Source organism: Hyaena hyaena, unplaced genomic scaffold (assembly GCF_003009895.1).
Source record: "Hyaena hyaena isolate Hyena2069 unplaced genomic scaffold, ASM300989v1 scaffold_166, whole genome shotgun sequence".
Taxonomy (NCBI): Eukaryota; Metazoa; Chordata; class Mammalia; order Carnivora; family Hyaenidae; genus Hyaena; species Hyaena hyaena.
This window is the reverse complement of record NW_024080799.1, coordinates 514,578-541,240: the sequence shown is the minus strand read 5'-3', so window position 1 is coordinate 541,240 and position 26,663 is coordinate 514,578. Positions and strand designations below refer to the sequence as shown.

Sequence of the window (26,663 nt, the reverse complement as noted above, 5' to 3'; positions counted from 1 at the left end):
AGGGGAGGGTCAGAGAGAGAGTGAGACACAGAATCTGAAGACAGTCTCCAGGCTTTGAGCTAGCTGTCAGCACAGAGCCCGATGTGGGGCTTGAACCCACAAACCATGAGATCATGACCTGAGCTGAAGTCGGATGCTTAACCGACTGAGCCACCCAGGTGTCCCCTCACTCTTAGTATATTTCAGGTATAAAATATAGTATTGTTAACTATAAGCACATTATCTACAGAATTTAGTCATCATGCATAATGGAAAGTTTGTACCTTTTGACCAACATCTCCCCATTTCCTTATCTCCACACCCTGGGCAACTACCATTCTACTCTCTACTTCTATGAGTTAGACTATTTTAGATTTCACACATATATGTGCCATATCTGTCTTTCTGTGTCTGGATTATTTCACTTAGCAAAATGTCCTCCAAGTTCACCCATGTTGTCACAAATGGCAGGATTTCCTTTTTTTCAAGGCTGAATAATATTCCATTATACACACACAGAAACGCACACACACACACACACACACACACACACACACCCCACATCTTCTCTATCTATCCATGTGATGACAGACATTCAGGTTATTTCCATGTCTTGGCTCTTGAGAATAATGCTTCCATAAACATGGGGGTGCAGATATCTCTTCAGGATACTGAATCCATACCCTTTGAATGTGTGATTCCTAGACCATAGGTAGTTCTATTTTTAATTTTTTGAGGCACCTCAATATTGTTTTCCATAATGGTTGTGCAAAGTTACATTAGCACACACAGTGTACAAAGCTACATCCTTTGTACTTTTCTCTACATTTTCTCTAGACCCTCCTCAACACTTGTCCTTTGTCTTTTTAGTAATAGCCATAAGAATTGCTTCTTTTACTTGTTTGTCTTTCCCATCTCAATTGTAAACATCCTTCAGATCCAGTCCTGTGTTCCTAACATAATTTAAACCAGTCCTAAAAATATACTAGTAGCTCAAAAGATATTTACTGAACGAAATTGAATTGAACTAGACTTTACTAATGGGGTTGTATTTGGGGGGTTTATGGTAAATTTACACACAGCTGTCACCAGGTGGCAGTAAACTTGGAAAAACAGCCCAATGCCTGATGTGTTCAATTAAAAAAAATACTCTTTACATAATTTATATGTAATCTTAAATTATGACTTTATATTGCTTCCTTAAATTTTTTTTAACCTCTCTAGCTTTTTTTTTCCCATTGAGGTACCTCTAAATGATATGAATGCATTAGCAATTGTGTAATTGTTATGATTGGGAAAGATATTATAATCTTTTGAGAATTAGAGATACCTCAAGGGCATGATTTTAAATAAATGTATTTTGGGTTTAAAATGGAAAAAGAATGCCAATTTTTGTTGATGTTTTAAATGGGGGAGTGTGCCCCAAATAGTCAAAACTCCTGTGAAATTGGAGCCAGGTAAGTTTTGTCTTAAGCTGTGTAGAAACCTTACCATGGGGTGATGTTTGGTCAAATTTCTGTCATTGGTCCTTTTCATGAATATTTATTTAAATCCCAACGGAAATCATTGCTCATCTGAAAGGGAGTTAACAATCCTTAATAGCCTCTTCTGATTTGATTGATGTTTTTGTCACTTTCCTTGAAGTAAATAGGTTCCATTAGCATACCAAATATGCTATCTGTCCTTTTACCTCCACAGGCACTTAACTGACCACTCACTTAAGATTTAAATATCCCACCTAGGATTTTGTTGTCAGTTCAGGGTCAATCTTTACAGGAAGAAAAGGAAAGAGCTTTAACTACTTAGCTGGTGACTAGTTTCAAAATGGAGTAAAAATAGTTTTTATCATAATAAGATTTTACTCCATTTGGACCATTTATTTATTCTGCCTCCAAAGTGTCTACAATCCTGAAATAGCGACGATCATTGAAATCAGTGTGTATTGAGCAAAAGGTAAAAAACAAAATTATCTGGGATGATTGGGAAGTAATTGAAATGTTCAAGAAAGAGTCTTGAATCAAAGAGATGGAAATAATTTTTGAAACTAAGGCATGGCATACGGAAATCAAGAAGTCTGAGTAAAGGACCCATTCATATGTATTCTTCCAGTGTGTAAATGAATTCCAGAGAGACATGTGTGGGATTGGGGTTATTTTTTCAGGCCACTTAAAGTTCATAGTTAATTAAAGGGTGTCAAGTGGTGTGAAAGAGATCACCCTTGAGACAACCCCAATTCTTTCAAAGCAGTTGGGTACCATCAGATGTATTCAGGGCCAGTAAGAAACCAGAAGTGTTTTACACCTTCAATTTAATATATTTCACTCCCCCCCCATTCCTTTCTGATCAGATTGCATGGAGAATCTGAGTATCTGTGCAATCATCACATATTTGTGATTTCAGTCCTTGATACAGTGATTAGGAGGCATCTGAGTGTGAGGAAAGATCTGGAGGAGTTCAGATGGGCCTAATAAAGCATTGGTGGAAGAGAGAGCCTTTTAAAAAAATGTTTATTTACTTTTGAGAGAGAAAGAGAGTACAAGTAGGGGAGGGGTGGAGGGTGGGACAGAGGATCTGAAGTGTGCTCTGCGCTGAGAGCAGAGAGCCCTATATGGGGCTCAAACTCACCAACCATGAGATCATGACCTGAACAGAAGTTGGATGCTTAACCAACAGGTGCCCCAAGAGAGAGGTTTTTGATGGATCTGACAATTTTGGGTAGGGAGAAACAAGGCTAAGTTCATTTATTTGAACAATGGTTTACAAAAATGTTCATTAGTAACACAAACCTCTTAAAGTGCCTGAAAGCAATGTGTAATTTTTTATAGAGAAGCAGAATGGTCTGTGGGATATATAACTCTGTGCATCAAGTTGGAAGCCATTGACTCCTAGTTCTGATGCATTAATAATGTAGATACTTTCTGAGTTTCCTTTTTTAGAGCAAAAAGAAAAAAAAATAACCCAAAAGCTGTGAGAACAATTCAGTGACATAATCTAGTAACTTTATAAATCATTAATTACCAATCAAATAAAGAATACTATTGAAATAAGTTTCTAGGCCCAAGATGGAGTCACCCGTCTGGGATGCTACTTCAGTAAATGGAAATTTAGGTCACTCTCATGTCCCTGTATATGCTCTGTTTGAGAAGTGCAGTATTTCTAGTCAATCAGTCCACCAGTGCCAAGACAATTCTGGTCCCTATACCCATTTCTTTGTTCCTTCTCCCCACAGACAAGGTTGATTATATGGACCAGCCAATCAGATAGTTTCTATTTTTATCGTCAGTGTGTTATACCCAGATCGCAGTATCCTCAACGACCAGAGACACCGGGGAGACCGAGTCACGCATGCAAAGACAAAGGGATTTATTACGGGCTCGAGCTTGGGCTCACAGACTTTACCAGCACAGTGGATCCATGCTGTGAGCCCCTAGCAAAGGGAGAGTAGGGTTTTCATGGGGTTTGTGATGGGGGAGTTACAGAAGTTGTGGCATGGAAACAGTGATCCAATTATAATTATTCAACATTATTGACAGCGGGTTTAACCATACACATTGTCTAGAGTATTCGTTACTTTCGGCGGGATCCAATTACAACGTTTAGAGTACCTTTAAATTCAACCAATCACAGAGCGAGCCTAGAGTCTTGTTCGGCGACTAAAGGGTTAACTTTAACATTAGTTAACAGGGTCCTATCTATAGTTTCTATCTATAGGCCTCTCCCTTAGTAATGTGGAGGGTGGTTGCTGGCCTTTCCTGATTGGGTGTTGCAAGGGTGGTTTCTCCTGCCTTGGGTACTGTGTAACTGCCTGATAGTTTTGGGGAAGCTGGAACTTAGGCCTTCTAGTTTAAAGGGGAAACTTAAAGCCTGTCATGGAGTCAGTTTGGTTTAGACTTGTGTCCTTACAAGTGTTCTTTATTCTTCATCCTGTAAAAGCTTCCTGTCTTCCATCCCACTTTGCAGTTCCTTGAATGGAGACTGTATGCTTCATGAAATGGTAAAGTTTGTATCATCTAAATTTTCTTTGTTTTTAGCACTACTGTTTAAAAATTTCTTTATTTTGACATAATAATAACTTCAGATTGCATAAAAGTTGCATAAGTTAGTACAAAGAATTCTCATGTACCTTTCACTCTGATTCCCTAAATGTTACCATTTTACTACATTTGCTTAATCATTCTCTTCTCTGTCTCTGTTTCTCTCTCTCTCTCTCTCTGGATATTTTTCTCAACCATTTGAGAATAAGTTATAGGCATAATGTCTCTTTCCCCCTAAGTGCTTCAGCATGTATTTCCCAAAATCAAGAACATTATCTTACACAATCACAGTACACAATAAGGAAATTAACAGGTAATACAATAGTATTATCCATCTACAGGGATTATTCAAATTTCACAAACTGCTTTTTAATGTCTGAGACTTACTACTATCCTATGGCCAACAATTTAGAAATGTACATTGGAACATATTTGATTCCTAAGAGGCAGAGAAAATGGAAAGGAAAAATTATGAAGAAAATAAGTGTAGTAGTTCTACTCTGAATAAAACCCCACTTCCCCCCCACTCCTCCCAAACATTTCTTCTAAAAATGCTGTCTCCATCTTTGCATAGGTTGCCGGTAATGGAGAAGTGATCATGATTTATTCACTAATTCGTACTTCATGAATTCAGTGAATGTTTATTGAATAACTAGTCTAGGCCAGATACTCTGCTAAAGGGTAAGGGAATCTTCTAATTAGGAAGATACTGTTTTCAATATGGATAAATAATTGAGATTCAGGAGGTCATGAAGGGGAGAAAAGAAAAGACAGAGAGAAATCTCTTCATTGCATGATTTTAGATGCAGAAGAGAATGTAACTTCATGAGTTGTGTTGTTGACACGATGGGTGAAGGATCATTTGTTTCCCTGGCAGAAGGAACACAGAGTTTTGAAGCCTATAAATCGAGAAATCATGTATTAGCTTTCTATTTCTCTATTTATTATTGGGAATTACGTGCTTATATGAATCAACATATTCAAATTTTTTTAAAAAATTGGATAAATAGTATCTTAAACATCAAAATAAACAATTTAATAGACATAGCAGGCAAATTTTAAAATAAAATTTCACAGTTCCCTTTTGTTGAAACAAAGACAATCATTTCTTCTAATTAAATTTTCTTCGTGCGTATATTATTGTAAGTAGAGTTTAATATAAAAGGAAAAACAGGCAAAAAGTTTTTGACAATATATACATTTCCACTAGTGATACCTACTTTGGGGAGTAAAATACTCCAATAGAATCCATAAAAAAAGAACATGCAAGAGACATGAGACTGAAATGAAAGTTGAAGTAAAAGCAAAAACAAAGTCAACTTGCTTACTTTATTAATGCTGATATGGATTACTATAGATTTATTATAACAGTAGACAAGTGATGTATGAAAATGGACAACTTTTCTTTATCAGGTTGAAGAAGATTATGATTATCTTCCAAGTACGAAGTATATTTGTGGCTAAGTAAAAGGCGAAAGATTGACATGATCTGAACAGAACCAGAGTATTGTGCCTGGCTATGTGTTTATGTGGTGAGGGTATACAGCAAACCACATACACACAGGCAGAATGATAAATAAATAAAAAGGAAATATCCAGGTACGATTTAAGCCTAGAACACAGTGTTAGAATTTAGGTACCTCAGAACCAATAGTTTGAGGAAAAATTGGAGCTGGGCCAGGAGAAAGCAATTGCAATGATTAAGAGAAGGAAGGGATTAATTTATAAGAATAGATTTAAGTAGACAAACACATAGCTAGGCGAGTAATGACTACAGAGTATATTATAAGATTCTACAAATATTTAAAAGTTAAAAAGGTGGGAGTAGAATTATTTAAAATGATGTAAAAGAATAAGTTACCAGGAGTAATTTAGTAAAAAGAGCTCTTTGACATTGAAAATCATTAGTTTTTGGAAAACTCTTCCAATAGGAAGAGTAATCTATTTTTTTGAAGATTTGAAACCAGACAGGGGACGATTCTCGTTGGGGAGTAGTTGTTTTCTGGCAAGTGGAAAAACTGATCAAGTCACTTGACCCTCCATCCTTTTCTATGAACAAAAAAGTCAAAGGTATTAAATGTAAGATTGGTTACTATAGTGTCTACCAATTATTCAAGAGTTCATGTTAGTCGCTAGTGCCTCAATGACATTTGTAGATTGTACTATGTAATTAGACTCTGTATTATATACTGGCTTCAGCAGTTTATTATCTTTTATTTTGGGGGGTAATAATTATCTTGGGGCATTATATTTTCATCCTAAATAGAGCCTGACAGTGTTGGACACCCATTATGACCTCAACACATGATTTATTAAGTAGAAAGCTATATTTACTTTGTAAGCAGCATGTTTATGTTTGAACTGCTTCCAGAAAATAAAATTGAGGTGCTTACTTATTCCACTTCTGATTTGGAAGATTTGTTCATGTGTGTAAATAGACTTCTCCAACACTCTATGCTCTAAAGATTGGTTGCCACATAAAAAGGTCTATCTTAGCCATCCAGTCCTTCTCAGCTCCTATTTCTCCTGTTTTCATTTAGACCTTTTTCATTTCCCAGGAGACTGTTGCAAGAGCTAACCCTCATTCTAATTTCATTGCTTTCCATTTTCTATTCTTCCTTTACCTTGCTGCCTGAGACATCTTTCTTTTTTTTTTATTTAAAAAAATGTTTATTTATTTTTGAGAGAGAGAGAGAGAGGGAGTAAGAGAGAGAGAGAGAGAATGGGGGAGAGGCAGAGATAGAGGGAGACACAGAATCAGAAGCAGGTTCCAGGCTCTGAACTGTCAGCACAGAGCCTGATGTAGGGCTTGAACCCATGAACTGGGAGATCATGACCTGAGTCAGATGCTTAACAGACTGGGCCACCCAGGTGTCCCCTGAGACATCTTTCTAACCTGAATCAGATAGTTTATTTTGTTGGCTCATAACTTGAAAATATTCAGTGGATTGCAGTTATCTACAGGACAAAGTATTCATTCACGTTCTTTCCGGCTCTGTCCTCAATTTACTTTTCAGTACTTTTCCATCTACTTCCTGTGCTTCAGATCCCACAGAGGGGACACAGCCTTTCTCCGGCGCACTTCTGCTCAACTTTTTCATTCTGCCTGAATCCTTCTCATTCTCTGTAGTCGTGCTCAGATATCACTTTCTTTATGGAGCTTCTCTTAACACTTTATGTGAGATTAATTATTCAACTTTCTCTAGTTTTGGTAGCATTTATGTCACTTACAAGGCTCAAATTCATTCCTTTTACCATGATAGCACATTTCTTTGAGGACAAAATCTGGATCGTACTCACCACCTACACTCCTGAACATAGGCTTTGTCCTCAATAGAGTTTTATGGGATGAATGGGAAGACAGAATGCTGATCATCTTCATGTGGAATAAATTCTAGAAACTGCCAAATAGCAAAACAGCAGTGTTTTTTCAACTATGTTGGATCATTCCTGGATGCTCTAATAGGACAGGGGATAATACATAATTTTTTCCTTTTGGGTTTTCGTAGGTTGTTTCCAGATTTGACTTAACTTAAGAAATGCAAAGATATAATCTTGTACTACACATTCCCTCCTCTGCTACACTCGGACTTCCCAGCAGCTGCCTCTGCTTTTCAGCCATTACTAGTACTAGATATATTACAAGTTATAATTATTGATTAACAGTTATTTTCTGTCTTCTCACTCTGGTGTGTGACCACTAGGAAAGCAATGCCTTGTTTTTGTTCATTGCTGACCCCCATTGCTCCCTGCAGTGCTTGCTCCATAGTGAGTGTTCAATAACTGAATAAATATGTAAATGTACGTTGTGTTGATAAAAGAACTACTTTTTTTGTTAGTGCTGATTTTGAGACTACCAGATTTGGCATTTTATAAAACACCAAGCATAATCATAGTAATTGAAGTCATTCAGAAAATTCACATGGATTAGTCAGAATTTAAAGCTTTATTTAGGAAATGGCTGACCATCGTTTATGAATGTTAACAGCAGTTGTTAATGGCAATCCTGCAGCACAGGAAAACATAAAACATAAAGAGAAACATCTTCTAAGGCCTTCTACTTGTTATGGACAATGGTATAAACGTGAAATACAACATAGCTTCTCAAATCATTCTTCAACTTTGGGAATAATGATGAATCTGATTGGATATAATTTCTGGCATGTTGTTAGACATCATTTGTTTTTCATCATTTTTGTTCTTTTCATGGACTGTCATTGAAAAAGTGGCTCTAGTTCTTTTTTTTTCCACTGGAATATGCGGCCCAACTGGGGTAGAATTTCTAAAGGGCTTTACACATTTTAAGAGCCAGCATGTGCAAGTTAAGGAGGAAAAGTAAAATGCATACCTGCCTTAAATTGTGGAAGCCAGTGATTGAGCCTTTGATCTTAGATTGCTTTACTGAATATGGCCCCGCCTGTATCCAATACTGTGTTCCACCCACCAGCGCACATAAGGATTTTGTTAAAGGACTCTGACGATGAATATATTCTATTAACTCTTTTCTTAAAAAATTAACAACAACACTTTGTCTGCCTTTTCTCTCTCATTTTAAGACCGGAACAATTAAGAATATGATTATAAACTACTTTTGCATTGCATTTGTAAGGAAGTGAAATTTCAAAAAATGAGATAGAACTTCTAGTTAATATGTAGAAGTGAGCAGTAACATATTTTGAGTTTTAAGAGTTAAGGGCATTACTGTTTGTCCCCTTAGTATCAGGGGAAACAAAATACTTAATTTTCTTTAAGAAGATTGCTTGATTTTTTTTTTTTTTTTGCTATGTTACCATCACCCTGCGTGTGTGTGTGCATGCGTGTATGTGCTTGTGAATATGTGTATATGTGTGTGTTGTCTTTTTAAAAATCATTCACTGATAAAATTTGGGGCTTCTATATATAAACTAAAGCTTCTTCAAGTATAAGACAGAATATTCTCAGGAGTTACATGATTTACATACTTATCAAAACTTTAGGGTTAAAGCCAGACATGGGAAATGCCTAATTGAAGAGGAGAGTTTTGGCTTTTTTTTTTTTTAAAGAATGAAGCATTGCTATTTACCATTTTATAGATTTACTCGATTATGAAATACCAAATTCACGATGCACACCTCTCAGATAATACTAGATTATAACGTGATTCTAAATATGCTAATTTATCAATTCGTCAACATATCAGACACATTTGAGACATATTATTAAGAAGAGATTGGAAAGGATTTTGAACTAAAGAAAGCCCAAGGTGCACACCTCGTTTTGCTATAAGGGTTTCGATGATCTTGGCGAGTCACTAGATCCATTTGTCTCAGTGTTCCCATCTGTAAAATTGTGGTCATTACACTTGACACTTCCTTTCTTAAAAGGGGATGTTATGAGGATGAATAAGGTAATGCATTGTGGTAAAATGCTCTGAGCTCCTTAGAAGAAAGGTGCTACATAAATACAGAGTATTATCTCACATGAAAAATAGCTGCAATGCTTTAAATATAGCTACTAAGAGGCACAATCAACTCCTAATCTATTTTTTTCTCAATATGGAAAATTTCTTACATTGAAAGAAATGATGTTCATGTATTGATTGGCAAATACATCATCACCTCTCTCTATTATTGTGTCACTAATACATGTTTAAAACTTAAATAGTTATCAAACACACTATCAATCCTTCCTGTTCCTTATGCTGGAAACTTTCATCTTTGCTTCCTTTCTCTCTTTGCCCCCTAAATTCTTGCAGCTCTTTCTTGGGGTGTTCAAATCACCTTTCTTTTTTTTTCTTCATATCCCTAGGCACCCCTGGTGAGTGACTGAGAGATCGGATTCAGGAGCCAAAGTGCTTGGGTTCAAATCTCAGTGTCTTTATACAAACGGCAAACTTGGCCATGTAATTTAACCACCCCATGCCTCAAGTTCTTCATCTTTAAAATGGGTATATTAGCTAAATAGGTTGTAGGGAGAAATAAGTTAGTTAATACACGTTAAACTATTTATAATAGTGCTTGGCACATAGTAAGCTCTTAATAAGCTTTGGTTATGTTTATTATATGGACAACTGCAATCATCTTGTATTCATTTATTAGTCATCAGACTTACTGAGGCACTTACATCTTCCAATAGTCTGCCTTACAATACTATTCAACTTTCTTTTTAAAGTCAAGTAACTCCTTTTTCAATTTTGACTCCCTCCTCCCAAAGCCTCTAATGGTCATCTTCAAGCTCCTAATCATGAGCTTAAAATTAAACCTCTAATGTTCCTCATGAGCCACTGCATCCATTCAAACTATCTACCCTCATTGTCAATAACATGCAGGCGGGCATGCTTTTCAATCAAGTAAATATCCTTGTCATTCTTCACTGACATAGCATCAGCTTTCATGCTTAATGCCTCCATTTGTCTTTAAAAATATATACTCAGGGGCACCTGGGTGACTCAGTTGCTTAAATATCTGGTTTTGGCCCAGGTCATGATCTCATAGTTCATGAGTTCAAGCCCTGCATTGGGCTCTCTGCTGTGGGCATAGAGCCTGCTTTGGATCCTCTCTCTCCCTCTCTCCCTGCTCTTTCTCTGCTCCCTCCTCTCAAAAATAATAATAAAAAATGTTTAAATGTATCTATTTCCCTGCTTCAAATCTCTGCCTCTCTATGGAGTCTGCTCCAATGAGTCTTCTTTTTTTCTGATCTGTCTAATCCCCTCAAGAGTAATAACACATCAGCACGTTGTAGAGATCACTAATGTATAACTGAATTTGATTATGTAGTTGGAGTGTTTATATTTTTATGTACAGTATAACTTCATATTGCTCTTTGAAACAAGGTGAGGTATTATCCATACCAAAGAGAGGAGTCTGGAGACCTCTTCTCCCTTACCCTGGGTCCTGTAAATGAGGCTGCAGTGGGGAGTCTATGCATAGAGTTCTCTGACGAGCTTCTGAAATTATCCTTTGTTGATTTAGCAGACAGCTCCTCTGACTTCCTGTTTAGTCTCTTAGGTCCCCAAATTTTAAATGAACTGCTTACTACCGCAGGTTTCGAGCTGAGCGGATATCATATGTAAATACATTGTTTTAGGGAGCCTTAGAGGAAAGTTCTAAGCAAACAGTAATAACCACTCATAGAATCATAGAAGCTCAGGGATAGAAAGGTCCTAAAACATCATCTAGTTTTCAAGACCAGGAAATCACAGTAGCCCCTGTTTCTATTAACCTAATAAAGGAGAATTCTGGAGAACGATGTGGTATTTCATTGTCTCCACAACATGGTGCTTTTGAATTTCATGCATTTACTCTTTAAATATATTGAGTCATATAATTATAGCAACACCCAGAGTCAGTAAAATTTCTGACTCCTAAATGAGAGTGGGGCACATGACTTCTAATGCCAGATTTGAAGTTAATTCTATTTTACGACATCTGCTCTTCTTTGTCTCAGCTCTTCCCCTGGCAACTTTAGTCAAGTCTATTCTGTTTGTCAAGGCTGTGTGTGTGTGTATAGAACAGGATGGTGGTGGGGGGAGGTGCTCACCATTATAAACACTGTGGAGAAAAGAGACAGTCTCTATAGAAGCAGGTGTCTGAGCGGCAGAATTGGGTATGAGACTAACAATTTGTTTCCCCAGAATATTCAGAGATCTTTCAGATATTTTCAGATGCCGATAGGGCCAGGTTTTGGAATTTGAGCCAATTTATTTATCTGGGTCTCAAGGGATAGGCCGACCCCTCTTATATCTAGGTTAGACATATAACATTATAAATAAATAAGGATAATTTTCATTTAGTACATTTAAAAGTATCATTACTTAGAGCCACAGACTGTCTTCAATAGACTCACATGGAATTTTGTTAAAATACGAGGCCCCTGACCAGACTTAGCAAAAAAAATCCCCAGGGTTGAGTGCAGGGATCTTATGCATATTAAAGTTTAAGAACCATTGCCTTCGAAGCATATCTCCTATTTTGTGTATATTTCCCCTTTAGACTATAGGTATCTTGAGAGTCATAATATTTTATATTTTTACAAAATTTATGGAATTTCCATTTAATTTGTAAGTCCCTTGGCAACCATCCCATCACAAATGCTCAATAAATATTGTTAAAATGGAATGGAATTACAACAAATGTATTTGCTATTTTATACACTTCCAGAAAATCCCACAAGATGTCAGAAAGAATGTAACTACATAAAAACACCTACTCTCTTTTCCTGAGCACCAATACATTAGGTGACTGTTGCACTAGGACTCGACTTGACAATCATTATGGTTTAAGACAAATGTACTATTCTTCTGAGTCTCCGAGTTTTAAGTAATTGTAAGCTTTCTGACCATAAGGCATGACCTTTGCCCGCTGCATGGTGGTAATATTTCAAGAACGAGATGCCACAGAACTTCATGTCCAATAATCTTCATGGTTGCTGCTGGCTCCCTACCCTCCAAACCCATGTGTCCAAATGCCTTCTCAGCCTATACTCGACATCTAACAAGCACCTCAGACTCCATCATCCTATGTGCTCAGATTAAAGTCCTCAAACTCATTCTCAACCCCTTTCTCTCTTTTCGGCCACATCTTCTCTTTTGAGCAAATATTTTTGGTGCTACCTTCAAAATATGTGTGCAGAATCCAACCTCTTTTTAATCCTTTCACTCCATCTCCGGGCCAAGTCTTTTGCCAAGATTGCGTTAGCCTTCCCAACGGATCTCCCCCCTTCCACATGTGTGTCCTTCAGTTTGTTCTCAGTGCAGCAGCCACAGCGAAAAACATTTGCCACATGATGTCATTTCTTGGCTCAAACTCTCCAGGGCTTCCCGTTTCACTCAGAGTAAAAGCCAAAGTCCTTACAACGAAACCAATTTTATTTTAGCAACATAGTTTAATTATATTAGAGGAAAGCAAATGCTGGATGTGGACAACAAACATTTGTTAACCTTCTTTAAGTTAGCTCTTACTATGTGCATTTTAGAAACAATTACTTGCTATCTACAATCTTTCACTGGACTCTATGAATATTTATCAAGCACAATATTTATTTATCAGTGTTTATTTATCAAGCAGTGGCTCAGTACTGGTCCAAGCACTGTGACTAACCAAGAGGCTGTGAAAGACATGGTTTACTGAAGGTCTATAGAAAACTTGGGTAGAACTGAGGCAGCCAACAATTGTAATTGCATAAAGATTTTTTTTTTTTTTTTTTTTTTTTTTTTTTTAGTGTATTTATTTATTGCCCAGAGATTTCCAACTTCAGGGACATTTTCTTTAGAAAGAAAAGATTTATTTCTCTTTCAGTATAGCTTTAAGTATTTCTCTTTCCCATACTGTAGTACCTTTTGAACTTGTTACAATTATATTAGTAGATATTACGTGGACAATATTAGGGAAAGAGTTGAAATCTGGCCATTGTCTTCATAATTCTTATATCACTTTGTGATTATTTCTCACTCCATATTCAGAGGAGAACCTGAATTCTGAAATTAAAAGAAAGCCTGCCAAGGGGCATCTGGGTGGCTCAGCTGGTAAAGTGCCTGACCCTTAATTTCAGCTCAGATCATGATCTCATGGCTCATGAGTTTAAATCCCACATTGGACACTTCGCTGACAGTGCAGAGAATGCTGGGAATTCTCTCTCCCTGTTTCCTTCTCTCACTGCTCCTCCCCTGCTTATTCATCTTCCAATGGTCTGCTTTTACAACACTATTTGCTCTCAAAATTAATAAATAAACCTTAAAGAAAAGAAAGCTTGCCAATTTCAGCAGACTGAAGATTTGAAATCAAGTAGAAAAAGTATATTTTTATATATCTGAAAAAGTTAACTTCTCTCTCAGTTGTTAGCATTAAAAAGATAACCAAAATTCCTGGCTTATAAACTCCACAGCTTCCTTGGAAATGGCTATTATTTATAAATTTCACATACTTATATATTTTAATATGCAATAATGTAGAATAATATATGACCAATAATCAAAATGCTGGCTTGGACAAATCTTTGCAAACATCACCACCCTTTATTTAATGAGGAGAAAATTCTTAATTTCCTAAATTAAACAATACTTTAAAAAAAAGCAAAGCCAAAGCTATGGGAAGTAAAAACTTTTACATCTTTTTTTTTTTTAATCTAAAAATCTCTCTGGGGCCACAGAGCCTAGAGAACATGTTTCATTTCTGTACGCCTTTCAATAACGAGAAGGACTGTTGCCAGCCAGTCAGACTCTGTTGTATTAGTACTACAGCTGTGCAGTCATATTTTTAGTATGTTATTTCTTTTCAAGGGCAAAATTGGAAAATGGTACTTAGACTAAAATATAATCCTATCAATTTTACATAAAATATTGATCAGAAATAAAAATTTAGCATCTCTGGTGTGAATTCACTAGACTGCACAAAATACAAATATATAGATTAAGGAAAGTTAACATAATCCTTTTATGGGAACTAAAATCAATTACATGTCAGCTTTGTAGTATTATAAATGTATTTAGTCAGCATAGGATTTTTCCAGCAGTGTTTCCTGCAGATTGAAATTGACTAACCAGATGTTAAATATTAAATAGAACTAATCAAAGTATGGTTCAAGAGACTTTAAAAACAATGATCAAAGGGAGCTATTTATTACCTGATTCATGTTACTGCTGAAATATTGGGTCTGTGATATTATATTTAAACTTAGCGTTTTCAAGATCCCATTTTCTAGCTGTACATGAACAATAATTAATGTTAATAAATTAACTCATAAACTATGTAATTGGATCATTGTGCATAATCTTGGTTGGAAACTTGACCAAGAGATTTAAAACTCAATTTATAGAAATAAAACTTTAGTTAGATATTTAGTACATATATTACTTTTGGGAATAATATAAATATTAAAAAATACTAGAATTCATTCAGTCCATGTCCACACACACATGCACACAGATAAAAATAAAAAAGAAGATAATACTAAATTCATTTCTGATAAATCTTAGAATAATCATTTGGGCAGACCTTTTACTTTCAGAAAAGTAAGTATTTGATTAAAAAAAATTGGGAGTAGATTTCCAGAAAAAGGCATTTCATAACTTCTTACAAGCTCATCCCATTAGTTTTACATGGTGCTAACATGCTTTTGCTTCTATTCAATAAGAACTTTTCATAAGATTTTATTTGAGCCCATTTTCTCTTGATATATATTTGAGAAGACACAGCTGATAGATGTTTCAGTACTTGCTGTTATTACTTTTACTATTATCACTATATTTTATACATAATTTAAGAAAAAAATATTTCAAGGTTTAAAGGTTCTAATAAACAATTAAATTCACAACTAATCACACCAACAAAATACGTTTTACCAATACACAAAGATTTTTGTTGTTGTTATTTTATGTTGGAGGAAAAAGGGACATGAGGTCAAAGTAGTAAAACTGTTCAAAATGTTCTGCTTTATTCTTAAATTTCCGTGCTTCTGCTAATTTGTTTTTGAATCTATTTTCAATTGATTTCTGCTTGTTTTAATTAATTATATTCTATATAATTATAGTCTATAGTAATAACTTTTAAAATATTTATTTATTTTGAGAGAGAAAACACTCAACTGGGGGAGGAGCAGAGAGAGAGGAAGAGAGAGAATCCCAAGCAGGCTCCACTCTGAGTTGTTAGTACAGAGCCCCACACATGAAATCATGACTTGAGTTGAAATCAAGAGTCAGACGCTTAGCAAACAGGCGCTTTTGCTAGTAAAACTTTTAAGCTACCGTTTTAACAAAATTTTCAAGAAAAAAATCTGTTTTGATATAGGTGGTATTGATTACTCTAGAGAAATGAAGATTTACTGTGTGACATGCTGAGTTCTGTGCCTTGAACATGTGAAGCTTTGTTACAGTCTTCAAAACAAATCCGGAAAAAATTACTAATTGGAGAAAGGAGTGTATATTCAAATACCCCAGCTATATATCCATACATATCTATTTTTAAACTTCATTCATACAGTCCTAGATAGCCTTTTTTTTTGAGAGAGAGAAAGAGAGAGAGAGAGAGTAAGAGAGACAGGGAGGGGAAGGGAGAGAGGGAGAAAGAGAATCCCAAGCAGACTCCACATTCAGCACAGAGCCCCACGCGGGGCTTGATCTCACGATTGTGAGACCATAACCTGAGCTGAAATCAAGAGTCAGACACTTAACCAACGGAGCCATCCAGGCACTGCCCCCCCCCCCCCGGTGGCTTTCTTTAGCTGATTCAGGGCTTACTTTATTCAAAATTCTCCCCACAGACTAGTCATATCCCATTATTTCAGCTCCCTGAAATTTTTTCTCCGAATAATTTGGGGAGATTATGATTATATATCATTTTTTGTTCTCTGGTTGTTTCACTTCTGTATGCTTCCAATCAGTATAAACATGGCTGCACAAAAAATTTCAAATTCCTTGACATCACGATGGGCTATTCCTTTGTACACACACGGCCTGCACAGATCATTATGAGACCCTGTTTGCTCTATTTCATGCCATTGGGGGTCTTGGTCTCAGGCACTTTCAGTTATCAGACTGGGTTATGTCTTCTTGGGCCACCTTGCCTTTATTCATGCTGTTCTTCTCTGAGAACACTCTTTTCTTGCTTCTTTGACAGTCTAGGGCTTCTGTGAACATGAGAATTCAGTACATTTGGGCTACCTTTGAGAAGACCCTTAGGCTCTTTTGTGTGTCAATTTTGTCATCTATAAAATAAGGATGATAATAGATCAAATGAGATAATAGTTTGCTTGACTCAGTGTCTGACATGTGATCAGAATTGAAAAGTGTTAGCTATTGATGAAGCTTGTATGAATTAAATGATCTAAACTTCTCAGAAGCTTCCTTTGTTTTCATTTTGTTTTCCCCCATTGGTGTGAGATTTCTTAGTTCAGTGCTTGCTGGGAAGGGGATTGACTTCTGCTCATAGGAAATGCACCTCTCCAAGTCTTAAATTTTTCACCTTAACCTTCCAGGAAAGGGTAGTTTTGAAATAAATTTGGATCATAAATCCACTCGCATGTATCTATCTAAATTCTTTCTATTTTGGGGGTGTCTGGGTGGCTCTGTTTGTTGACTGTCTGACCCTTGATTTTGGCTCAGTCATGATCCCAGGGTCATGAGCTTGAGCCCTGAGTCAGACTCCATGCTGAGTGTGGAGCCTATTTAAGATTCTCTGTCTCTGTCTCTCTCCCTATTCTCTCTCTCTGAAAATACATACAATACATATATAAAATTAATAAAATATTTCCATTTTTATCAGCATTTCATAATGATTCCTCTTTCCTTTTTAATGTTCAATCCATTTTTGATGTTTTTTAACCCATCAATCAACCAATCTTTATTACTGATCTCTCTCATAGATGCCACAACATTGTGGTGAATACGCAAACGTAAGAGACATACTTACAATCTTCCTGGGGTGATAATACTAACATATGTACAAAATCAGGAAACAAACAATACCCTTCTATGAGTTAATTGTATGGTTTACTATAGCACTTTTGAATCGGAGAGAAGAGAGTTATAAATAAAAACTGATATAATTATGACTGATTACATGAAGGAAATGACATGTTAGCTGGATATTCAAAGATTTGAAAAGGTACAGGAAGGGGTGTAAAATGCAATGTAGACAAGGGACTTAATAAGGCCAAAGCAAGGGTGAGAAAGAGCCTTCAGTAACTAGAACCAAATTATCTTTGGTTCATAGATGTGCATGAATGACACTAAGACTGCTTAGTATCACGATCTAAAATTATCAGAGAACGTGTTTATCAAAAGGGAACATTACAGCCCTGAACACCTTCTCTGTCTAGGTAGTGGAACCCACGGACTCTCGAACTTCAGGATGGTTTATGCTAAGAGCTGGACCCTGAAGAAACACTTCGAAGGCAGCTCCACTCATGGCAACTTTGAGCTGAAGACAGCTGAACTCCTACTCTTGAACAACGGAGAGGTCCTGCTGCAAGCGTCGCTCCTTGCTGTGGACCCTTACGTGAGAGCGGCAGCCAAAAGGTTGAAGGAGGGTGATATGATGATGGGGCAGCAAGTGGCCGGAGTTGTGGAAAGTAAAAACTCAGCCTTCCCACCAGTAACTATGGTAGTGGCTTCTTCAGGCTGGACAACTCACTCCATCTCTGATGGGAAAGATCTGGAAAAACTGCCTGCAGAGTGGTCGGACACATTACCCGTGTCTTTGGCTCTAGAAACAGTTGGCTCATGGTCTCTTTTGGCCTACCTGACATCTGTGGGGTGAAGGGTGGAGAAATAGTGAAGGTTAACGCAGCAGCAGGAGCGGTGGGCTCTGCTGCGGGCCAAGCTCAAGGGCAGCAAAGTTGTTGGAGCGGCAGGGTCTGATGAACATATTTCCTACCGTAAAAAGCTTGGGTATGATGTTGCCTTTAACTACAAAACAGTAGAGTCTTTGAAAGAAACTTTGAAAAAAGTCTCTCCTGATGGTTATGATTGTTATTTGGATAATGTGGGTGGAGAGTTTTCAAACACTGTTATCCCCAGATGGAGAACTTTGGAAGAATTGCTCTCTGTGGGGCCATCTCTGTGTATAATCGTACTCGCCCACTTCCCCCAGGCCCACCCCCAGAAGCATGAGAAAAAAAAAGATACATGGAATCTAGAACTCATTTGGATGATTACCACATGTCTTTTTAACCATTTAGTAAAAATATATACTACCTGAGAAATTGTAATGAGTTGGATCTACCTAATAAAACACATTTAAGTGTTAAAAAAAAAAAAAGAACACTAACCTCTAAAAAAAGACTGTTAATGTAGAAATCATTGCTTAATTAAAGCAAAATACGATTTTAGCCTGGAGTATTTGTAAGTTTTGCTTACATACTACGGGGTTCAAAATGGTTGAACAGAAGCATCCTTCAAACAACCAGAGCAGTAAGGTGGTGGGAAGGTATTTTATAGGAGAATGTTTCCTGCTGTTTGCATTTCTCGCTATTGCAGGGGATCCAGACCTTTTTTCTTTTTCTTTTTTTTTTTTCCAGTTGGGACTTTAATTAGAATTCCTGCTAAAAGGATATTAAAACTACCTTCTCTGCTTCAGAAAGCATTAAGGTGAAGAATGCAGAAAATATGGCTGGGGACACCAGAGCTCAGAGAGCCTCTAGAAAGCAGAGGTGATGAGTAGAAGGAATTCGGCAAAGCCTCTTTGAGGAATTTGTTCATTTAAAACCCAAACACCAAGAAAGGAAACAAAGACTAAAGAGTAAATGTTCTGACACTGTGATGACATGCCTTTGCAGGTAACATGTAGGGGACAGAAACAACCTGGACACAAAGGCTATCAGTGGAACTAAAATGACACAAGATGACAAATCCACATCAGACCTAAAGCTGGTTTATTTTACTCTCGATTTTAGGTTAAGAGATTTTGCCAGGTCTCTAGTGGGGAGCAATTATACTTAAAATTAGAACCTCTTTTTGGGGGACCTGAGTGGCTCAGTCTGTTACGTGTCAAACTTCGGTTCAAGTCATCATCTCATGGTGTGTGTGTTCGAGCCCCACGTCAGGCTCTGTGCTGACAGCTCAGAGCCCGAAGCCTGCTTCAGATTCTGTGTCTCCCTCTCTCTCTGCCCCTCCCCCACTTGTGCTCTCTCTCTCTCTCTCTCTCAAAAATAAATAAAAACATTAAAAAAAGAAAAGAACCCCAGAACCCCCCCTTTACATATTTATAGTCTTGTGTCTATAATAACCTTTAATTAACTATATGATAATGTATATACAATGCTCATTTAAAAATGTTACCATTTTTAGCAAATCCTTTTTCTGTCTTCATAGAATTGTCCCCAGTTGGAAAGAAAAATCATTTGAGCTCTGCATAGTATTTATTCAAATTTTGGGCTTTATTTCATGAATCATGCAAAAGGGATCTTTCCTTTTCTTTTTTTTGAGAATGGCAATGACACTCAACTAATATTGTTTGATTGTTATAATTAAGATTCTCTTGCACACAGTGCGGTAAACGGGGTAAATGGTACCACATAGAGAACTTTGCTCAGAAAGGCTTTTGTTCTCACTGGATACGCTACAGATTACAGAAGGAATTTAGATTTTTCTGAGTGGTGGTGTTCTCTATAGTAGAGTTTGTGTGCTTAACAGATTAACTGCTTTTAATGTTATTCTTTCTCCCAGGATCCAGGAAAGAAAATGACATAATAGATTTTTTTCCCTAGGACCACAGTAAACCTCCTTAGTCAAACCCAGTCACTCCTTGGGAGGTAAAGAGCGAACTAACCTATGTTTCTACAAGTTACAAAATCATTTACATTTATTACCCATGCACAGAGAGGCCCCAAAGCCTCAGAGCTATGATTCTCCAAATCACTGCATTCTAAGCTTGACTGATTGGTTTAAAAGCTTGTGAGAGATTTATAATGATTCATTGTGTAAGCCAATGATTTTATATTTAAGGCAGGAGACTGCTTATAAATGATAGAAAACTTTAGATTCTCTGTGGACTCAGCAGGTGACCAAGTGTTTTCATAGGTTTAGATAAAAACAGCATTTTGTTTGCACTGTTTGAACTCAGAATTTGTAAAGTGCACATACGTTGAAAAGTATACGATCATTATAATGTTAGCTCCCCTCTTATAGTGCTACCGTTGGATTATTTGGCTATGTTAATATCTGTGTAGATTGACCACAGGAACTTAAAAAGTTCTTTTGCGTTTTGAGAATAAACTTTAATTGCTTCCCCAATATTAATATCTATTGTTATTTAAACAACAGATATTGTTGTGCTTTAGCTTTGGAACAATTACTAAGCTTAGTTCACTGTCATGTTTGACAAAAACATATAACAGTATCTTTTCAGTATCTTTTACTGTTTATTTATTGATTTAAAAGGCTGTTCTTTTTAAAAAATTTTGTGTTTATTTTTGATATAGAGGGAGACAGAGCATGAGCAGGGGACGGGCAGAGAAAGAGGGAGACACAGAATCCGAAACAGGCTCCAGGGTCTGAGCTGTCAGCACAGAGCCCAACGCGGGGCTTGAATCCACGAATAGTAAGTCATGACCTGAGCTGAAGTCTTAACTGACTGAGTCACCCAGGCACCCCCCTTTTACTGTTTAAAAGTTGATGGGAGGGCAGAGGAGAAGGGAAGATGGGTGTTGGGCACTGAGGAGGGCCCTTGTTGGGATGAGCACTGGCTGTTGTATGTAAGCAATGAATCATGGGAATCTTCCCCCCAAACTAGAGCACACTATATACACTGTATATTAGCTAGCTTGACAATAAATTATATTTTTAAAAGTTCATACAAATAAACTGTCATTATTTAATATGGTATTGAGATAGATGAAAGAAATAAGGTTAATGGTGTGCCCATGTAAAAAAATATATTAAACTTTATGTGATGTTTTGCCTTGTTTAGTCCATGAAGGGAATTTGAGGTTTGTGAGGAAGACCAAATATTTTAATTAGGACGTTATTAAGAAGAACAAAGTTATTATGGGTCATTAAAGGAGAGGAGCACAGAAATAGCTGTTATATCTGCACCATAAGAGTCTCCACCAACCAGGTTGTTTATTTCCCACCAGCAATACTGAAGGCGCCAACTAGATGCAGCACCACAGTGCACACAAGTGTGGTTTCTAATGTCTTTATTAGAAGAAAAGTAAGTCACACCGTCACCTAGTTTGCCTCATTAACCGCTGTTCGAAGCACCCCTTTCTTTGTCCGTCTTCATGACCAGGTCCCTCCAGCTGGCCCCCCGGCCTCCCCCTTCCCCCCCCCGTCCCTTCCATTCCTCCCACCAACCCTTGGACCTGACTCAGCCCTTCTGAGGCTCTCCACTCTCCACTCTCCACGGCTGCCTTTCCTTAGGCTCCTCAGGATGGCGTTGGTCTCTCCACACGACCTAGGGATGCACAGTTTTATTTCACGTTATTATTTTTTAAAAAGTTATTTATTTTAAGAGCAAGCAAGCATGAGCGAGGGAGGGACAGAGAGGGAGAGACAGAGAGAATCCCAGGCAGGTCCTGCACGCTCAGCGGGGAGCCTGATGCACGGCTCCAACTCACAAGGTGAGATCATGACCTGAGTGAAACTAAGTCAGTTGCTCCACACCTGAGCCACCCAGGAGCCCCTGTCTTTTATTCATTCATTCATTCATTCATTCATTTATTTTAAGGTTTATTTATTTTTGAGAGAAAGAGAGTGCACATGGTGGGGGTGGGCAAGAGAAGGGTACGAGGATCCAAACCAGGCTCTACGCCAATAAGAAGCCCAACTCGGGCCTGAACTCTTGAACCACAAGATCATTACCTGAGCTGAAGTCAGAGGCTCAACTGACTGGCCACCCAGGCACCCCCAGGAGCTCCTGTCTTATTTTAAATAAATGCCCAGTATTACCCCAAGTATAGCATAGGTAGATTTTAAGAGCACAACCCTTACACTCAGACCCAGCTTCTAATCCTTATTTTTTCACCTAGCTATTACTTGGGCCAGGCTTCTTAACCTCTCTGACCCTCAGGTTCCTTGTTTGTAAAGGCGAAAATAATATCTATATGAAGAGATTTGTGATGAAGACTAAAAAGGTTAATTTATGGAAAGTGCTTAGCACCCTACTTGGCATGTAGTAAGTGCTAAGTAAATCGTTACTATGATTAAGCTTATTCCAATAAATTTAGATTATTAGATTAAAATGAGATGATTGTGGTTGTTAGGTTAGATTATGATTATTAGATTAAAATTAGACTGCACTAAATTTCTTACCCTAATTGAGTAACCTCTTCCCACACACAGTAATTTCCCTGACTTCCCTTCATTATCGGGTCCACTCTTTCTCTCAAATTTCTATAGTCCCTTTTTCTTGAAGTTCTGATTCTGCACTTATTGCAGTTCATTTATCTCCATATTGTGTGCATGAACATTATATAAGACTTGCTAGAGTTCAAGTATACCATGCCAACGGATTTTACTGACCTACTAATCTGTCTTATTCAAGAAAGAAATGAGGCAAGTCATTCTTGGTTACTTCACAGTGTCTACTTGGGGTTACCCAAACCCTTTGTTGGCCCCCCTGGAGTCTTGCCTTGTTGAAAGCTGTCTGCTTTCTATGTAACCTCCAGTGATTCTACTGACTGGCTTTGGGCTTGATGTATAGTAGGTGCTCAATAAATGCTAACTGACTTGATGAATAAATAAAATTGGCCCCAGGTTCAGGATTCTCCAACAGATAGTGAACTTTCAATGCAGAGACCACCTTTTATTAAGTTTATACCTCCATGTCCTGGAAAGTCCATGCTCCATAAGGGTTGAAATGGAGCGACTCAGCTAGTAGAAAATGTCTCTTTTCCCATTTACAAAGAATATTCTTTACAGAGGGGAAGTCTTGTGCTTTCGCCACCGTGCTCAGTGGGTTTCCCATCTTCTTGAGGGAGGGTCATTTGTAAACTCCATTCCATCCACAGGCACTTCACCCAGGATCTCTGTTGTCTGGTTTCTTCTCTCACGGCTCTGTTGATCTGTTCTCTCCCCCACTTTTTAAGATGTAAAATGTATACAGCATAAAATTTACTATTTTAAGCATTTGAAAGTACATAATTCAAGGTACTTAATGACATTAAGTACATTCACTATGTTGTGCAACTATGAACACCATCTACCTCTAGAACTTTTCATCATCCCAAACAGAACTCTGTACCCATTGAACATTCCCTATTCTCCCCCCGTCTCCAGTCTTGCGGCCTCTAGTCTATTTCTGTCTCTATGAATTTGCCTATTCCAGATACCTCATGTGAGTGAAATAATACATCTGTCCATAAAGACAAAGGTATCTGGCTTCTTTCAGTTAACATAATGTCCCCATTGTTCATCCATGTTGTGTAGAATGTGTCAGAACTTCATTCCTTTTTTTTTTTTAAAGGAAATTTTTTTAATGTTTTATTTATTTCTAGGAGAGAGAGAGAGAGAGAGAGAGCGTGAGCAGGGGAGGGTCAGAGAGAGAGGGAGTCACAGACTGAAACAGGCTCCAGGCTCTGAGCTGGCAGTCAGCACAGAGCCCGATGTGGGGCTCGAACCCATGAACCACGAGATCATGACCTAAGCGAAAGTCGGACGCTTAACCGACTAAGCCACCCAGGCGCCCCAGAATTTCATTCCTTTCTGAGGCTAAATGATTTTCGTTGTATGTGTAGGCTGCATTTTGTTTATCAGGTCATCTTCTGATGGACATTTGTGTTGTTTCCGCTTTGTGCTACTGTGCATAATGTTGCTATGAAATTGGTGCAGAAATACTTCTTCAAAGCCTTGCTTTCAATTCTTTTGGGTCTATACTTGATAGTAGAATTGCTGGATCATGTGGTAATTGTATGTTTTACATTCATGCCACAATGCAATAGGGTCCCAGTTTCTGCACATCTTCTCCAGTACTTGTTGTTTTCTTTTCCCCTTCCTTCCTTCCTTCCTTCCTTCCTTCCTTCCTTCCTTCCTTCCTTCCTTCCTTTCCTCCTTCCTTCCTTCCTTCCTTCTTTCCTTCCTTCTTTTTTCTCATTCTCCTCCTCTCCCCCCTCCTCCTCCTTTTTCTTTCTCTTTTCTTCTTCTTCTTCTTCTTCTTCTTCTTCTTCTTCTTCTTCTTCTTCTTCTTCTTCTTCTTCTTCCTCTTCCTCTTCCTCTTCCTCTTCCTCTTCCTCTTCTTCAATAATAGCCTTCCTAATGGGTGTGAAGTTGTATCTGTTTGTGGTTTTGATTTTCATTTTCCTAAAGATTACTCATGTTGAGGATCTTTTCATGTGCTTATTGACTATTTGTATGTCTTTTTGGATGATCTGTTATGATAGCCACTAACACTATCCTTGTCAGATTTGGTGATTGTCTCTTAGCTGCGAACCTTCTTGATATGTGTTGCTATTTATTTGTGCATCGGTGCTTGTTTTCTGAACTCAGTGGCATCTCTCAGTAGTATGGCTTTGACCACACAGGTTCCCATGCTCTCCTCAGCAATTACTTTTTGTCATCTTGCACCTGTGTCTTTTCTTCATTACCTTACTAGATAGATGTTAGTGACCAAGCTCAGGGTCATATTGTTCCACTGCTGGTACTTTCTTACTCACTGTATATTTGAAGACAACCTTTTAGAACTCTCAAGTTCTGGACAGATCCCTTCAGCTGTCTCTACTGCATCTGTCCTTGGGTATATGACTGTTACTTCCAGCTCAACATCTATGCTACTCATCTTGTTAGCCTGGTCTCACCACCTCTCTCCCAGTTTCCATCACTGTCTCGCCTTTTACCTTTGATTTATCTTTGGCTTGGTCTTTGTTTCCCCTGTCTTCATTCTCCACATTCAACTTGTCATCAGCTCTGGTGTATCCTTCCTTCATCGTTTTCAACTTTATCCCACGGAGGTGCAACTGAAACATTCCTATGATTGGTGGATGCACTTTCTATTTCCTTGGTAATTCTTTTGTGAAAGAACTGATTAGACCATTTATATCTGAAGTGAGGAAGTCTATTGTGTTGTTCAGTACAATGCCATGCACACGGGCATTCAATAAATATTTGCTGAATGATTGGAGTTCCCTTTGATTATTGAACAGTAGTCAGCATACAAGTCTGTAGTAATTTATGGTTAAATTTCATCTTCACACATATTAGGCTTAGGAGGAAAAAAGTGTGCATTTCAGAAAAATACGAAGAAGGTACAATTAACTTGTCCTGGGGTTTGCCACATACTAATGTCTTAAAAATGTAAATTACATTCTGTGCTTTTTAAATGTTATATTTAAAAGGTTTTTAAAATTTAAAATGTGTCTAGGAGTGCTTACATTTGGTATCAAATATAAGTGATTAATAATTCCTTGTTCTCGGAATTCTTGATTTGTTTCCTGTGTCAGAGATTTGAGACTATTAAGAGGCGATTAGGGAGGGTATCCTTGAAGTCTCCTTCACACCAGAATCTCCCTTTTTTTTGGTTCACTTAACTTAATGTGGGAGTTGCTTGTGATATTTTCTACATTTCACCTTCTGAGGTTATGGGCCCCATTCATATGCCATATCTCCCTCTCAGATGAGTAAGTATGACTTTCAGGAATTTGTCTTCACTTGTAGAATTTAATTTACATGAATAATTAGGAAAGAACCGAGTGAAATTTCCCTCTCCCCAGGCAAACAAGCTTGTTAAGAAAATCAACGGCAAACTTTTCTTTAATATTTTTTCCCTTTGCATCTTGAAATTTATTGCTTGCTACAAAGAAGCAAAATAAAAAGAAATATAGGGTGCTACAAGGTACTGCTCTTTTGCATATTGATATCTGAATAATTACCTTAGGGCATATTGAGTTATAATACGACACACTATTCTCTCAGGACATTATCTTAAAATATTTTACTTATTTAGCATACAGTTCAATATTTTAGAATTATGTAAAGAGTATAGTTGTTAACTGACATGGAGTGTGCTGGCAGAAACAAAAAATGAGAAGGACCTAAGAGGTGAAGGAAGTTGGTTTTAGCATGTTGCAGTGTTTAAATACTGTGACAATACAGCCGGTCAGTTATAACAGGCAACCTAGTAAAAGAGAAGAAGGCTGTAATTCTGTACAGATGGTTGATATCTGCATATTCCTCCTTTAAAGTGTATTTCACATGGAGTTCGGTTTGATACTCAGACCTGTAATCTTGGCTAAGTCCCATAAGGC

At 37.5% G+C, this 26,663-nt stretch overlaps 1 pseudogene; it reads left to right on the top strand.

The window, feature by feature from the left end:
* The first annotated feature begins 17,823 nt into the window (after window positions 1-17,823).
* Window positions 17,824-18,597, top strand: LOC120236968 (annotated as a pseudogene).
* Window positions 18,598-26,663: the final 8,066 nt, after the last annotated feature.